At 36.1% G+C, this 16,070-nt stretch overlaps 1 protein-coding gene across 1 annotated transcript in view; it reads right to left on the bottom strand.

Annotated features, from left to right (window-relative positions):
* LOC140141852 (uncharacterized) overlaps nt 1-16,070 on the bottom strand; it is a 625,910-nt gene that overhangs the window by 330,410 nt on the left and 279,430 nt on the right. Inside the window, exon 3 of the mRNA XM_072163721.1 lies at nt 9,742-9,807. The gene's annotated coding sequence lies outside the window, so the exon portion shown is untranslated. The remainder of the gene's footprint in view (nt 1-9,741; nt 9,808-16,070) is intronic.

Genomic DNA, 16,070 nt, shown 5'->3' with positions numbered 1-16,070 from the left:
AGTTGCCTATTGTTTTGACAAACTGTCATATCACATGATGTATCATGAGGGTAATCGTTCTTGGTCTCACAGCTTGGACAGGATGGATAATAATGAGATAGGACTGTAGTTGGCAGCAGAAGAACGATTACCCTTCTTGAAGGTGGGTGTGACAAGAGCTCTCTTCCATGATGCAGGAACTTTACCTTGGTCTAATGATGCCTGGAAGAGGAGAACAACAGCTGGCGAGACTTCTTCAGCAATTTCTTTCAACAGCTTTCCCGGTATGCCATCTGGACCAGTTGCCTTGTGAGGTTTTATGTTCTTAAGAAGCTTGATGACACCGTTTTGATTCACAGTGATCTTTTGCATGGTGGGAAGATTACTTGGTCCCAAATCAGGTGCATTATTAATACAGGTTGTCAAATTGTGCATGTTTTGGCATACTATCGTATGAGTTTGCAGATTAATTACTTCTAATTAGTGAATGAATAAAAAGTTTGTATTATGTTGAGAACAATGACAGAAATATTATTGATTATATTCTTTGATAATAATAAACATGTTTTACTTTGGTGCTCTCCAGTTGATCTTCAAAAATTTGAAAAACTTTAAATGAGATTTTCTCAAAACTGCATTTTTCGTCATACGACAGTTGTCAAAACAGTGACGAATTAAGGGGAGAATAAAAGAAGACACACGCCCATGCTCCAATTTGAGATTTCTTGGAAAAACACTTTCTATGTTTCATTTGAAATACAAAAATACAACTTTGTCATAAATCTATAGTTTTAAAATTCCCATTAATTTTTCTCTTGACAGTTTCTCAGTTGCTCACTATTTCTTTAAAAGACATTTTATTAATACCCCCCCCATTTTTCTTCATTTAAAATCACTGTTTCACTCTTTCCAACTGTAAAAAGTCGCACGGTTCAAGACAGCCGAGGCAAATTACCGGGAAAATATGAGTCAAAAATGTGTGAATGCGAAATATTGTGATTACGCAATGCACATACATGTGGCACAAACCTGTAGGTCCAACGCAGTCAAGATAAAAATTCCCTTTAAAGGGAAAGCCAGCTTCAATGCAGAAGATGCCTTGTAATAAGTTTGGTTGGTGGCATTTTAGGATCACTCTTTTTTATGATCCATCATGTTTCATGACAGTCCACCAAACCATCAATGATGAGAACATGCACACAGAAACAGCAAACCAAACAACTCCTATAACTTCCTGTCAATTAATTACTCCAAATTGTTCTGTCTTTTTGTCTTTTCTGCCTTTTAGGCTACCCTTAGCTCATTATTAATATAAAGAAATGCAGTTTTTAGTTAATTGGCTAAAACTGCCATCCTACTGCCTCATACATGCACATTAATTTTATATTAATTCGCAATTTATACTTAATATAGCACATTATAAAATGTATAAAGACTGATATTGTTCAATTATAATAGGCCTACATGTATATATTATACCCATATCAAAAATAGGCCCTGAAATTGCATCAATTTTTCCCGTTGAAAAGACAAAACTGATGTTTAAGATAAATTATTTCATAAATGACATTTTGAGTCATTTTTATCCATAAAACGATACAGGATATAGGATATTTTTACTTTGACTTTTCGTCCATAAAGGTTTTAATCATGTTATCAATACACTCACATCTCATGCTGTGCTGATCTCCAGGAGGTCTGCTAATGTAAATCTAAGAACGCCTGATAACAAGGATTCTATAATTTTCTTTCGTTGATATGCTGTGGAAACTATTATAGGCCTGGTATGAACTTTTAATGTCATATTTCCTCCAAACCATAACTTTTGAAATTCTCACTCGTTTTCATTCGTTGAAACGGCAAAACATACTTTCTTTTTCTTACAAATCCAATAACAGGTCTATTATATATTTTCACCATAAAAAGTTCATAAAGTAATTCAAACCAATGCTAGTACCCGTAATCTCTTTAGCAAACAAAGGCGATCTCCGAATTAGATCATAGCCAGCTAACGCTGGCGAAAAGAAGCATTCACTATGTTCATAATGCCTGCAAACAAAACAAAGTTTTGCAGTCAAAATGCCACTCATATTCTTAAATTGTATTGTTTTTGGTGTACTGAAAGCAGACATTTTTAATTCATTGACCAAAGATGCAAATTAACACCATTTCTGCCCCATGCACCAGATTCAGTTTTTGCAAGCATGAAATTCTTACCATTTTAAAATATAAGGATGTTTTATGCATTTATTTACTAAAATGTTTATTTTTTAGAATTCACTTTTGACACATTGCATGATTTTTGTGACAAGATAATTTAAAAAATATGCAAGCAAACTTTCTGTACGATCATTTAGAGCACATCAAAGTCTAGTGAAGATTTCAGATTTTTTCCAATATTATGTGTAATTTGTGCTAAATGCAGTGACAACATTTTTTTTTTCACCTATTTTTTGTCAAAATTTCAAAAAATGAGGCAAATTTCCAAATTAAGTGAAAAATTTCTACTCTGAACTGATTTTTTGTCCACAACAAAATTTGTTAAATAAGTGTATTTTTGTGATGTTTTTTCAAAAACTATTTTTGTTTTGTTTAAATCTGACATTACCTTGGAGTTACTAAATTCATTTCCTTTCCAAAAATGTAATGAAGTCAGAAAAGGTCAATGTTCTCTCCCATTACTCTTTCCTTAATTAGTAGATGAAAGTAAGGAGTCAGATGCTTAGATTTATTGTCATTTATCCATTACTAAGAACATATTGCGCCATTTTCCAGTACATCATGTTCAATATGGTACAAGGAAGATCAATATACTTTGGGAAGCAAGCAAACCAGAGAACCAAGCAATAGCCAGGGCCCGAACCCGGGACCTCCATGGTGTAAAGCGAGGACAGAACCAAAAGTGAGTATGGACTGGAAACCAAATGTGCAGGTCGTGGCCAGGGCTGGAACCCAGGACCTCAGTAGTAAAAAGTGAGGACAGAACCTCCTCCCTCCAAATGATAAAAAGGATCCTAACCATATCCAAGGAAATAGAGGTCAACATATCACTACTATTTATCTAGTCTCTACAGTGAATTGTGTCATTTTCTGCCAGGCCTGTAACCAGGGGTGGGGGGACATTATCCAAAAGGTCCCATTTGCGAATGTATAGCGAGTGAAAAAATAGGGGTTTTTATGACGTTTTGGTCAAAAAAGGTTCAGATTTTGAGAAAAAAGTTCACTTTTTCAAAATCTGCTCCCTCCCCCTAGTCAAAAAGATCCAAATTTTGAAAAAAAGGTCCACTTTTTCAAAATCACCCCCCTCCCCAAATCCTGGTAACGGACCTGTTTCCTGCTGACAACTCTATTGTATGCTGCTTTAAAGTGCTCACCGAATTAGTTAACTGACTCCAAATATAGGCTATAATTGATGATCAGATATGCATGAATGAGAATCATGCCTATCATGTACATTCAATTGGATTTGCATTTGATTGTACAAATGTGACATAATCTGAATGCGCTTGGGCTGACTATGAAATTGAATTATCATTGTAATGTTATTTATTGCCCACAGACCGTATTCGGAAAAAGTACGGGAAAACCAGGTCATGTGCACCAGGTGCGTAGGCAGAGTAATAAAGCATAATGCGAACATCCCCATGTAAATTCACATAAACGCTTGCCAGTATCCACGCATTACACAAAGTACTGCACTCAACAGCTGGGGATGACCTGGAATATTATTATGAACTGGGTCATCATAAACAAATGTGATGCGATCAGGCAAAATGAGTCTGATGTCGATTTAAATCAAAATTCAGTTTTCAATTTCATTACATGAGCCATTTTCAGAGCTTTATTTTGCTGAAAGCACCATCATAATTAGACTAATGGATCCAGAGATATGGCCATTTTAGGGTTGCTCAGAACAATAAAATACAAAGGATGTTGCATGAATAATGTTATTGGCTCAAAATCAATATTCCCAACATCCCAACTCATTTTGCTTGATCACATCACAAATGACAGCTGTCTTTGGCAAACTTTGATTTGAAAATGTCTATCAAGTCAAGCTCAATGTATACTCCACTTTGTGGCCATGATTTCGCCCGCCATGAAGAAATTTGAGCTGAATTTTTACGACTTTTCGCAGAGCAGGTTTTTTGGCTTTGTGGAGAGTTGGATTTGGTTCAACTTTGGGGTGATAAGCCAACGAAGTTTCTATCAGAAAACACAGGTCAGGCAACAAGTCTTTGCGATACTTGGCAATATTTTTTATTTTTTATTTTCCATTTCCACAGTCTTTTTGTTAAATCTTCAATCGGAATAGTTCAGAAAACCAGGTCATGTGCACCAGGTGCGTAGGCAGAGTAATAAAGCATAATGCGAACATCGCCGTGTAAATTCACATAAACGCTTGCCAGTATCCACTCATTACACAACAGCTGGGGATGACCTGGAATATTATTATGAACTGGGTTAATGGCAGCTGTATTCGGCAAACATTGATTTGAAAATGTCTATCGAGTGAAGCTTGATGTATACTCCACTTCGCGGCCATGATTTCACCGGCCATGAAGAAATTTGAGCTGAAATTTTACGACTTCTGCGATGGAATTTCCTTCGCGGAGTAGGTTTCTTCCCTTCCCGGAGAGCTGGATTTGGTTCAACTTTAGGGGGTAGGCCAGCGAAGTTTCTATAAGAAAGCACAGGGCGGGCAACAATTCTTTGCGATACTCAACAATATTTTGATGAAGTATACATGAATGGCTTCGCGCCAAGCAAATTAATTTTTTCATCACAGCTTCTCGCAAAGTGGAGTATACATCGAACTTTAAGCTTGATGTATACTCCACTTCGTGGCCATGATTTCGCCGGCCGTGAAGAAATTTGAGCTGAAATTGTACAACTTTTTGCAGAGCAGGTTTATTCGCTTCGTGGAGAGTTGGATTTGGTTCAACTTTGGGGTGGTAGGCCAGCGAAGTTTCTATCAGAAAGTACAGGTCGAGCAACAATTCTTCGCAATACTTGGCAATATTTAAATTTTTTATTTTCCATTTTCACCGTCTTTTTGTTAAATCTTCAATGTAATTTTTGTGCAATAAAGTTGATGATCAAATTTGTTAATTTCTTCATTGAATGTCAATAATATGTTATTCAAATGTTTCTTTAAACCATCCTTCACACAAATTAGGGTCAAAGAATATAAGGAAATGGCCAGAATTAATTCGCATAAAAATCAACATATTTGGACATTTACGACAATTTCATGTAAAGTTGTCACTGAAATGCCATATCAATTTGTATGCTCTTTAGGAAAGTCATAGTAACTTTTTGCACAAGATTTGCAATTTAAAGAGAATTGGCCATTGCTCATTGCACTTTTGCACTATATTTTATCAGTTTAGCTTAAATATGGCAAAATGTTATTATTATTATTATGTCCCCAAAAGGTGTTGGCTTAACTATACTTCAAGAAATTTTTTGCAACCCCATCCCCCCAATGTCAAAAAGAAATCTACGCCACTGAAATTTTGTCTCAATGTTTCAAACCAGGAGGCGCAACTCCCCCATCCCATGATCGATATGCCTCTGCTTATCAAAATATGATAAACCTTCATCTTAACATACTTTGGGCCTCAGTTTAAAGTGCCATTTTTCCTATTAAAGGGCATTTCGTGATCCACAGCCTCATCCCCCACTTTTCTCAAAAAAAGTTGAGATTTTTATATCACTGGAATACTCTGGCTACATAATGTTTATGTACAAAATATTTCTTGCAGATTAATTAGTTTAGCAAAGATATCATGAAATTTGAATTTCGTTCTGGTGCACCAAACGAAATTACAACGTATTGTCTATGGAGCAGTGTAATACACATAATCATGCATAACTCATAAGCATAAAATCGGAATCAACTGAAATTTTGGGAATATGCTTTTTTTCGTGGATATGTACTGAAAAATGTCATAACAAGAGGATGCTAGGATCACGAAATACTCCTTTAACATGTAGCCTATTATTGTAGGCCCGTATATGTAAAAGTCACTGTGTTAAAAATGAAGATTTTGCACTAACAGTGTGACATCCTGAAAGTAGAAGTGGGCTATTCCAGTCTAAATCCATACACCCCTATGAATACATGACCTTAATCTTCCACACAGGGAGTGTGAATTTCAAATGAGTGACATCATTCAAAATCTATCTACACCCCATGTGTGGGAAATCAAGATTAAGGACATGTCTTCCACAGGGGTGTATGGATTTTAACTACAACAGCCCAACGGCCCAATTGTTCAAGATGCTGATTGAAGTTGATACCATAGGTTTGCATGTTTACATAGTCCCATTTCAATTCAATTTGTTTAATAGAAAAGATCTCTAAATTAACATAAATTTAGTTAATTTGTTTGAATTTTACATTTTCAATACATCATTTATACGAGGTGAATATAATTAGCACAAATTTCAATTTGTAATACGTTTTAATAGAATTTTCAAATCATCATTCAAATAAAATGGATATAACTTAAAGACTGTGTCTCTGTTTGGTTTACCGAGTTTGGATATATTTGAACAGTTCAATTTGAAACAGTTCACAAGAATTAGCATAAAGCATTTCAAATTGTTTGTGTTTGAAGAAGCAAAATCAAGTGTTATTTTTTTGGTCAACAGCATATTGCATAATGCATGACTATCCACAACAAATACAAGTATACAGGTTCACCTTAAAACAATTATGCCTCTAATCTGGAGCAGACATATAGTCAATATTTGGTAAGGGGCCGAGCATTATCTGTCATAGGGATAAATTTCAAAATGGTCCGCCAAAAATACTTGCTCCAACCCCCCTTCCACTGGTGTAGTCATATTTCATGCTGTATCTTGTACTGTTGACTGCACTGGGTTGACAGTACTTACCCCCCCGGCCTGCTAAAGAAATCCTTGCCCCCCCCCCTTCTACTGGTGCACATCCTATAGGTTTCAAGCTGTTTCTGCTTTTGAGTGACCACATCCTTCTATGAGGTCCCATGAACACCATACTAAAAATCCTAAAAAAATTCCCTTTGCAAAATAAATGAAAGATATGAGTAGTTTGCATTGTTTTGGCTGACTTGTTACATAGGATATTTTTAAAAAGATCAATGTCAATTGGATTCAATATGGCAAACTATTCTTTGTTTAAAATGGTTTGCAAGGCAAACAGTTTGAGACTATAATTAATTTGATCAACATCTGAGCATTTCCAATTTTTTACCCCCTGTGGAGCCCAACATGTTACCTATAACTGTACATAGGTCAAACTATACCTTTTCTGAATCCTTATGATGAGACAAATACATTGGTACAATTGTGTCTAGTTTCTCCCAACTTGAAATTTGACCCCTGCATAATCAGCCATTTTGGCGACAAATTAGGCCCATTTCCTCAACGGGACTTTTAGTATAGTATAGGCTACATGGTATAACTTCCTGGAGACCTTATAGAAATTTTGTAAGTGAGAAAAATTATGTTGTAATTAGTTTGAAGTAAAATATTACTTTGCCTGGGCTAACTTTAAGTCGTATACAGACTCCGAGTATTGTACGTAAAATATTGTATGTAACATATCTACGTTATTTAATCTATTGCCATTCTATTTCCAGTAATGTTTAAGTTCTAACGAATGTTTCATGACGAAAAATCGATAATATGTTACATATAATATCTAGCAGAAATATATTATCGATTTTACGTCATCAAACATTCATTAGAACTTAAACATTACAGGAAATAGAATGGCAATAGATTAAATAACGTAGATATGTTACATACAATATTTTATGTACAATAAAAAGTCTGAATACTGCTTTACAGTCGAAACTTTGCTAATTATATGCCAAGTGTGCCTTTAATATTGCGTGTTGGAGTCAAACAATTGGTAAACTACTTAACCGCTATCCACAGTTCCCACTATCTCTCATGTATGCAACGAAAGTATGTCAAATCTGAATGAACTTCCAACTTAATTGAAATAAATATGCTGCAACAACTTTCATGCCCTATTTTCACTTTCAATCACTAGGATCCACAACATGCTAATCTATCAAGGCACAGTTCTTTAACCCCAATACATTTTCACATTCATTGAATGACCTTTGAAAATTTGGGTACAAAAACTCATACTCTGAAACTTGAGGTCAAATTTTGCACTATGATTGTTTGATTAAGGTTATTGAACTATGCCATTGGGATGAGGCCATTGTGGTCCATAGTGAATGCTTTGTTTACTTATTTCCAAAAATGTAAACTGTGCATAGCACTTGATATCATCAGCAGTTACGCTGTACTGATATGATATTTAGATAAATGCATTGTTTGATTCCTAATTTTCAACTATACTTGGTAGAAATTCTTGGAAAAATAAACTTGAACTAATATTAATGTTACCTACCTTTAAGGCATTGCTATTTTTAACTAATCCTATTTTCTATATGCTGTGCCTTTTGGCTGAACTTTTGTGTGTAGAAGGGGTCCCTGAAAGTTCAAAATGGACACCAGACCCGAATCTACATGCCTTATTATTTACAAATTTGGTATGGCTAAAAAGTCTTGGTTTTCCCCAAAGGTGACCAAAAAAAAGATAATTCCAACTCAAATATTCCATGAATAGGCCCTTTAAAACTTATGATTTGTTAAAACAAAATTTGACCAAAACACATTTTTTATATAAAATTATATTGTTTGCATTTGGAGATGGCCACTGCTGCCATTTCAACAGGAATGATTGCTCTTGGTGTCATCTGCTGCATTTCTATATTAGCCATAAGCAGTGTGGATTCTAAAGGACCAAGACAAATTTTGGAGATTTTCCATGATTTGGGTGGTTTTCTTATCATTTGTTGACCATTTGTGGACAAATAGTTCAACAGCTCAAGTATGCGAGCAGCAAAGCCTAGCAGTGTTGGGACACTAATCTGCTATCTACTGAAGATAGCAACCCAGCAAACACTATGTACCACAATGGCCTCATCCCAATGGCATAGTTCAATAACTTCAATTAAACAACCATAGTGCAAAATTTGACCTCAAGTTGCAGAGTATGAGTTTTTGTACCCAAATTATCAAAGGTCATTCAATGAATGTACAAATGTATTGGGGTTAAGTAACTGTGCCCTGATAGATGGGCATGTTCTGGATCCTAGTGAAACACAAAACATTTGGACAGTATTTGTAAAATGTTAGAAAAGGTTTGATTGGAATTCATACTATCACGTTAGAAAAGGTTGCCAAAAACATTTAAATGTTGGGTTATAGGGTATATGTGCACATCCTTATTAAAAGGATGCACTAAATGTTGGCTGCTTCATGTGTCACATTTTACATAATAGCTAGGAATCAGGGTTATAGCCACGCCTGTCGGCGCCGGCCGGGGGTAACCGTTTAAAAAAAAATTTCCCACAAATGTTTTTTTCATCATAAAAAGAGTAAAAAACCAAAAGCATTTATGGGAGTATACCCCCTAGCCTATTCCACCATCCATTGTGTTCGCTAAAAAGATTGTGCCCGAGCCAGCCCTCTAATTGGATAGTAAAATTAGCCGGCACTCAACTTGGGCTAACTATAACCCTGCTAGGAATAATACCAGACTCGTCTCAAGTGGAGGTCACTTTAAATCATCCCCAAGTCACATGGCTTTGGGATGCATAGAACATTTCTAAACCAAGTTCATAGGACATTTCACCTTATCTTAGTTATTGACTGTTCATGCAACTGTAAATATTAATTGGTACTTACCAATATTTTCTGAAGATTGTCATGGAAACCAGATACTATTTCAATGGTTTGTCTCAAAATGGACTCCTGCAAAATATAAATCATTTAATACAATTTTAATTAATCTTAGTAACCATATGTTGTACATAGTAGAAACGATACATTTTAGAATCCTTGTGACAAGATGGAGAATTTGATATCCATTTTACAGTAGTATAAGAAATTTTAACTTACATCATAGTAGTCCCACACATTTTTCATTTTGACCCCTGTATTAAGGATTGACCCCCTCCTGGATTTAGCCCGCACTTTTAGGAGGGACATAGGAGCTTATTTTATTCTACTTATCTCAAAAAGCAAATATCTACCCTCAATCTTTACTCTTAGTTGTGAAAGCCCTAAATATGACTCTACCAAATAGGTCCAAGACTGAATAGTGATAGCATCCTCGATGACCAAAACACCACACAAATAAGCATTTTTCTTCACTTTTTCATAATAATTGCACATAATGTTGTTTGTTTGTTGTTGTTGTTGTTTTATCTAAACATAAAGAGTATGTTATGCAATAGTTCACTAAAATGATATTTTCCTTGAACTTATAAAATGTCACAGTGGTGTAGCCAGGGGGAGCCAGGGGAAATATTTCAGGGATAAAATGAGGATGGCAAAGAGTAAAGTGTCCTTAAAATTGCTAAAAATGGGATGACAATTGACAAATGGGGACAAAAATTTGGCTTTAGCCCCTCACACTCAAGTCCAGGCTATGCTACTGAAATGTCGGATGAAGCAAAGGTGTCATGGCATAATTAGTGTTCAGCAAAGCCAGTACATTCAGCGCCGGCCGACTAGATCATCAGATGTATAGTAAGGTAGACAGACATACAAGGGCACACAAGTGACACAGATTGATTTTACTTCACACTGCTAGCAGTCATTAACCTCTGAACAATGGGATACTCTAACGATTTTTAACAAACTATTTTATTAACATGCAATTGTGATTTATCTTAAAAAAACAAGCGCAAATACACATGTTGGGAGGGGGAAACTACATACAATAAATTGCCACATTTTAGTGTCTTTCATGTGTGAAATGGGAGTGTTATCATAATGATTTATGAAGAGTAATCAATAATTTGTATGTCAATAATAAATATGGGAAATATCTGGGATATTGAATTTGTGTAATGATAGAGAAATCATGAAAATTGCTGACACATTTTATATATATTTTATGAATAGAAGATCAGATATTGATTTGACCCAGAGTATCAGCTGTTTGCAAAGTATTGTTGATCGAACCTGATGGATCGCTGAGTACTACACAGCAGCTCACAGCCATATAATCCCTTCTACACACACATATTCCTTTTTTAAGAAACAAAATTGAGGTGACCTCTCCCAGTACTGTACCTGTGCTGTACCTTTGCAATGTACTCAAGTATATATTCAAATTGCTTTGTAAGACGATAAATGAAAACCTGTTCTACGGGCCTGATCGACTCAGATTTTGAGTTTGTGGGAGTTTTTTTTTTTGTTTAACTGTATGAAATTACAATGAACCGTTTTTTGGCCAAAACTGGATTGATTTTGACTGAAATTTTGTGACAAAATGTCAGAAAAACCCAAATATATTGGCAAAAAAAGTAAAAATCCTGACTGATCGACCCTACTTGGCAAGTCCAGCCTGCCAGCCAATAGAACACAGGTTTTTTTGTATAAATTATTGTATAAATTATATCTATTGTTCTATGATTTTATTTTAAATCTCAGAATTTTGTCACAAACCTATCATTAAAGGCCTTGATTTTTGCAGAGTATGTTAGTTAATTCCAGTAAATTTACAATCATGCAAAAATCAGTAATGGAAAAAAATGTGAGGGCGTCCTCCTCAGCAAATGTTACTGCAATAATGGTCAACTAGATCTGTCTTGCTATGGTATTCCTTTGTTAAAATGATTCCATTTGATGAGGTAAATCAACAAAGGCAGTTCCATACATCAGAATCACAAAAGGCTTTGAATTCACTAACAAATCATCCTGACTGATAAGCAAATTGGAGACAAATTAGAGTCACTAGGCACGTCCATACAGAGGGTTTTTGCAGTTAAGCATACGAAGTTTTCGAGCAAAAACTTCGGGAAATCCACCGTGAGAACTGTCTTGAGAGCTCCAATTCCTAATGTTGCCCCAAATTAATTAATCCAAAAAAAATTTAGGGGATTTCATTATATCCCTGAGCGATCCTCGAGTGCTACCACTATGTAAAAAGATACATTTTGCAATTCTCAAGTGCCAAGTTTAACCTATGACCATAAGGCGGGCCATAAGGTATATTGCTGATCGCGATCGATAGGCAAAAATTGATGCATGCTGGGAAGGAAAAGGGCTCAAATTTGCGATCTCGGGTGACAAATTCTGTAGCTTTTGAGCCCTTTTCCTTCCCAGCATGCATCACGTTTGCCCATCGATCTCGATCAGCAATATACCTTATGGTTTAATTACTGTATAATTAATAGAGCTCAATTCAGCATGCCACCAGATGGGTCACATTAAGCTTCCAGTTCTAATTCCAGAGCCGATGGCATTGTAAACTTGAGGATTACAGGCAGCGTTCGAAATTTTGGTTGTCCGGTCGCCCGGGACAACTAAAAAAGTTGCCGGACAACCAAAAATACTGATTCGGTTGTCCGCCGGACAACCATAAATCTGTAGCCAAAATGGACTTTTGTACATACGGACAACCAAAAACTTAGACGGACAACCAGAAATTGTAACCTGGTTGTCTGTGGGACAACCATTTATTTTTCCTTAATTCGAACACTGATTACAGGCTTCAATTTGTGTGGACACGTACTCAAGTAATCCTTTAGGAATCGCAATTCTCAAGCACGCCAACCCTCAAGAATTCAATGACCATCTGAATACCACTACTGATGAAATAAGTAGGGCAATTGATAACAATGGGAGCATCTCAAGGATCTATTGTTTAATCTTTATTGCTACTCAACCTAGAAAGCTAAATTATTTAATGAATTTATGTTTTACTAGATAACTTATTAGTAAATATAGGTCATGATTCATGTATCATTGAGTACAAGGCAAAAATTAATCTATCAACTTCATTAATTGATATAGCTGGTAGATTTTGCTCAGGTCTGTCTTTTTAATCAAGCTAAATCGGTCATATTGAAAATAGTTTTTTTTGTGTGTGTGTATTTTACAGCTAATTGGAGATGTTTTAATCTTAGGAACCACATGTCTAATGAGATTTCGACATAGTTTATCAAATCTGTATGCATGCTTGCAAAATGGGCGTATAAATGATTTGTATTTTGCACAATTTTCAAATATTTATCCTCCAATGTAAATAAAATATTGAAAGTTTTGACTTATTATCATCGAACCAATGGGTACTATTGTGGATCCTATCATGCAGTCTGTATCAAAATGGTTGTTCTTCAACCATTTCTTGTTTTTTGAAATGCTTGCCTGAAATGCACCATTGCTTGACCAGACTTTATACTCTATATAGGGCGGGTTAGTGTATTGGTCTTCTCACTTGCTTCTCACTGCTGTGGCCGGGGTTCAATTCCCCGCGGCGCCACATGTGAGTTTGGTTGCCGATCCATGCTCGTCCTCGCAGGTTTTTCTCCAGGTGCTCCGGCTTTCCTCCTGCATCTAAAATCGGACTTCTTTCCATATCCCTGTCCCCTCATATCCGGATGGCATCCCTTGAATTTAGTAGCCTCTGAGCACTATTGGGATTAGCCTGGCTTCGGCCGAATGTTATAAATTAAAAAAAAAATTAAAAAATTAAAAGTCTGAGCACTAGATCCTATGTTACATTTGGAAGAAGCTGACATTTCAAAACATCAAAAACATATGGGGGACAAGCATTTTGATATAGCCTTTATTATGTATAACATGGTAAGTTAACTGGACTACTACATCCAAAGTGGTGATATCTAATTAACCATGTGATATTATGATATGCAATAGCACATGATTTGACCTGATTAAGGTTTTGGCCTAGACCTAATTTCTGAAATCCAGGTCAAGTTTATTACTAGTCTACTAGACCTAATTATTTTCTGAAAACTAGGTCAAGTTTATTATGGAAGTATAGATAATAAGGCATATCCATAGGATGCATTTCAATCCAGAAATCCAGATCACTACTGCCTAAATTCCTAAATCATTTATAAGGTAGGTAACTGATGGTTACTCCAAGGGGGCAAAAGCCTGGTACCTTATGGTCCAAAAGGGGATGATTTAGTGTACAAGTTGATCTTCTCCATCCCCTTACACCCAAATACTTAACCAGAATGTACTTTATTAGGAGTGTTATTGTTACAACAATGATAGGTGAGGTGACTGACAGTGATGCTGAAAATACTACAATAAAAGTTATGTATTAAATCACCGAAACTCTGTATGGAGAAAGTGGTGATAGAGGGCAGCAGATACATAGAAGGGTTTGGCATTTTCCTACATACAAGCCAAATTACAAATTGATCCTCCCTGAAAGAAAGTAAAATGACCCAATACTGAAATTCCAGTGATCCCTTTCCTTTGCATGACTTTTACAGAAAGAATTTGCGATTTTGACACCACCAATAGGAGTTTTCTTCAAAGTATGTGTTCAACAGCTTTCAACATTTATACATGTATTCTACACTTCTCTTTCCATACAGGCCAGCATGCTTATATAGGCTTTTTTAGCGTGGCTTGAGCATTTTGTTCGAGCCTGGTCCCATCAGGACCCAAGCGTGTCTCCACTTGGAGCGACTGTTTAAACAAACAAACAAACAAACAAACAAACAAACATCAGGACAGCATGAGAACCAGACCATAGCAAATACGGCAGCCATTTTCACTATAACATCAATTTTGACAAAAAAAATGAATTTTGCCTGCTCCAAATCTTGTGTGGCCATCCAAATTTGTTTGACTAATTGCTGCAACCCTGATGGAAACCTGACCAAACTTTCATCAGGAGGCGCCCTATTTAGCCAGGTGCTTAAGCAAGGTAACAAAAAGTGGGGCGCCCAAAGTTATGCAAAACTGCAAAAAGTTCAAAACAGGGCAAAAATTGCATGAAGTGCAAAAACATTTAGCGTTAGCTTTGGATATTTAATTATTTTCTTTATTTTCCACCTGAAAAATCAATAAAATAATTAAACGTCCAAAGCTAACGTTAAATAAGCTGCCTCAGCCTAATGTTTATTGGAGCCTAAGTGTGCTCAAATCCACCTGTTGCATCATAGGAATCAAGTTCAGATGAATCTACATTAATCCATATTCATTATTCACATGTGAATAACTCATGTCAAATTGAACAGCAATATTTTCATCCCATCTTGTTAGTTGTGATATGTAATCTAGATCGGGTTCAATTCATTAGTGCAGAAGAGTCTGCAGACTGACTAGTGATGATACTATTTACCCAACAATAATACTAGACACAACTTGACAAAATGTCGTCCCAGCATGCAATAGGAAACCAGGTGTATAGTCTTCAAATTAATTTTTTTACCTTGGGCTCCACTTTTGCACCCCATTTTGAAAGTTGTGGTGCAATATCCTCTGATGCAGAGCAACTTGAAGTGCAGTCTCAAATAATCAACACATAAAGTCAGTACAATGTGGTAAATATTTTGCACCACACTTTTAAAAGTTGTGCCGCAACAGGGACATTTTGGGGTTGTTGTGACCAGGCCCACTTCTGAAAATGAATTTGTACTGACAGATGAAAAGTGGTCACAATTGGCCAAAAGGAGTCATGACTGACTGTAGCCGCAGTTTGTGGCCCTTACGGACTTAGCAAGTGCGTAGCGTGAGCAACTGAGCGCAAGGCGTTTAACCGAGCTGGATAGTATAGCAACAGAGCCCGAAAGTTGTGCTAAACTGATTGTGCCTAACCTGTTCTGCTACACAATTAATTTGAAACTTTTTTTATCCTAATCACAGCCCATCATAGTCTTTGTATTTTTAACCCACAATTATGTGATTTCAGTGGCATGGGAGTTTGGGTCGGGTGGAATGTTGCTTTTTTGCCAACAATTTTTTTTTCCAATTTGAATGTATAACTTTGTGCAGAGTTGGGTGGGGGTTATTTTATGGGAGACGTAAGAAGTAGGGCCTATAGGATGAAGACAGTCAAAGGTGCAAACCTGCTTGCTGCACAATCATCATTATATAGACAATTACATTTTGGTTCCCTACAATTTGCTAAGTTGTATAAATTTCAAAAGGGAGAGGCAAGCAGATAAAAGTCAGTTTCGTCAGATATAGACTATTTTTTGAATTCATCCCCTGGGGCACACATAATTATAACACACCCC

This window comes from Amphiura filiformis, chromosome 20, assembly GCF_039555335.1.
Source record: "Amphiura filiformis chromosome 20, Afil_fr2py, whole genome shotgun sequence".
Classification (NCBI taxonomy): Eukaryota; Metazoa; Echinodermata; class Ophiuroidea; order Amphilepidida; family Amphiuridae; genus Amphiura; species Amphiura filiformis.
This window is presented reverse-complemented; position numbering and strand designations above follow the sequence as displayed.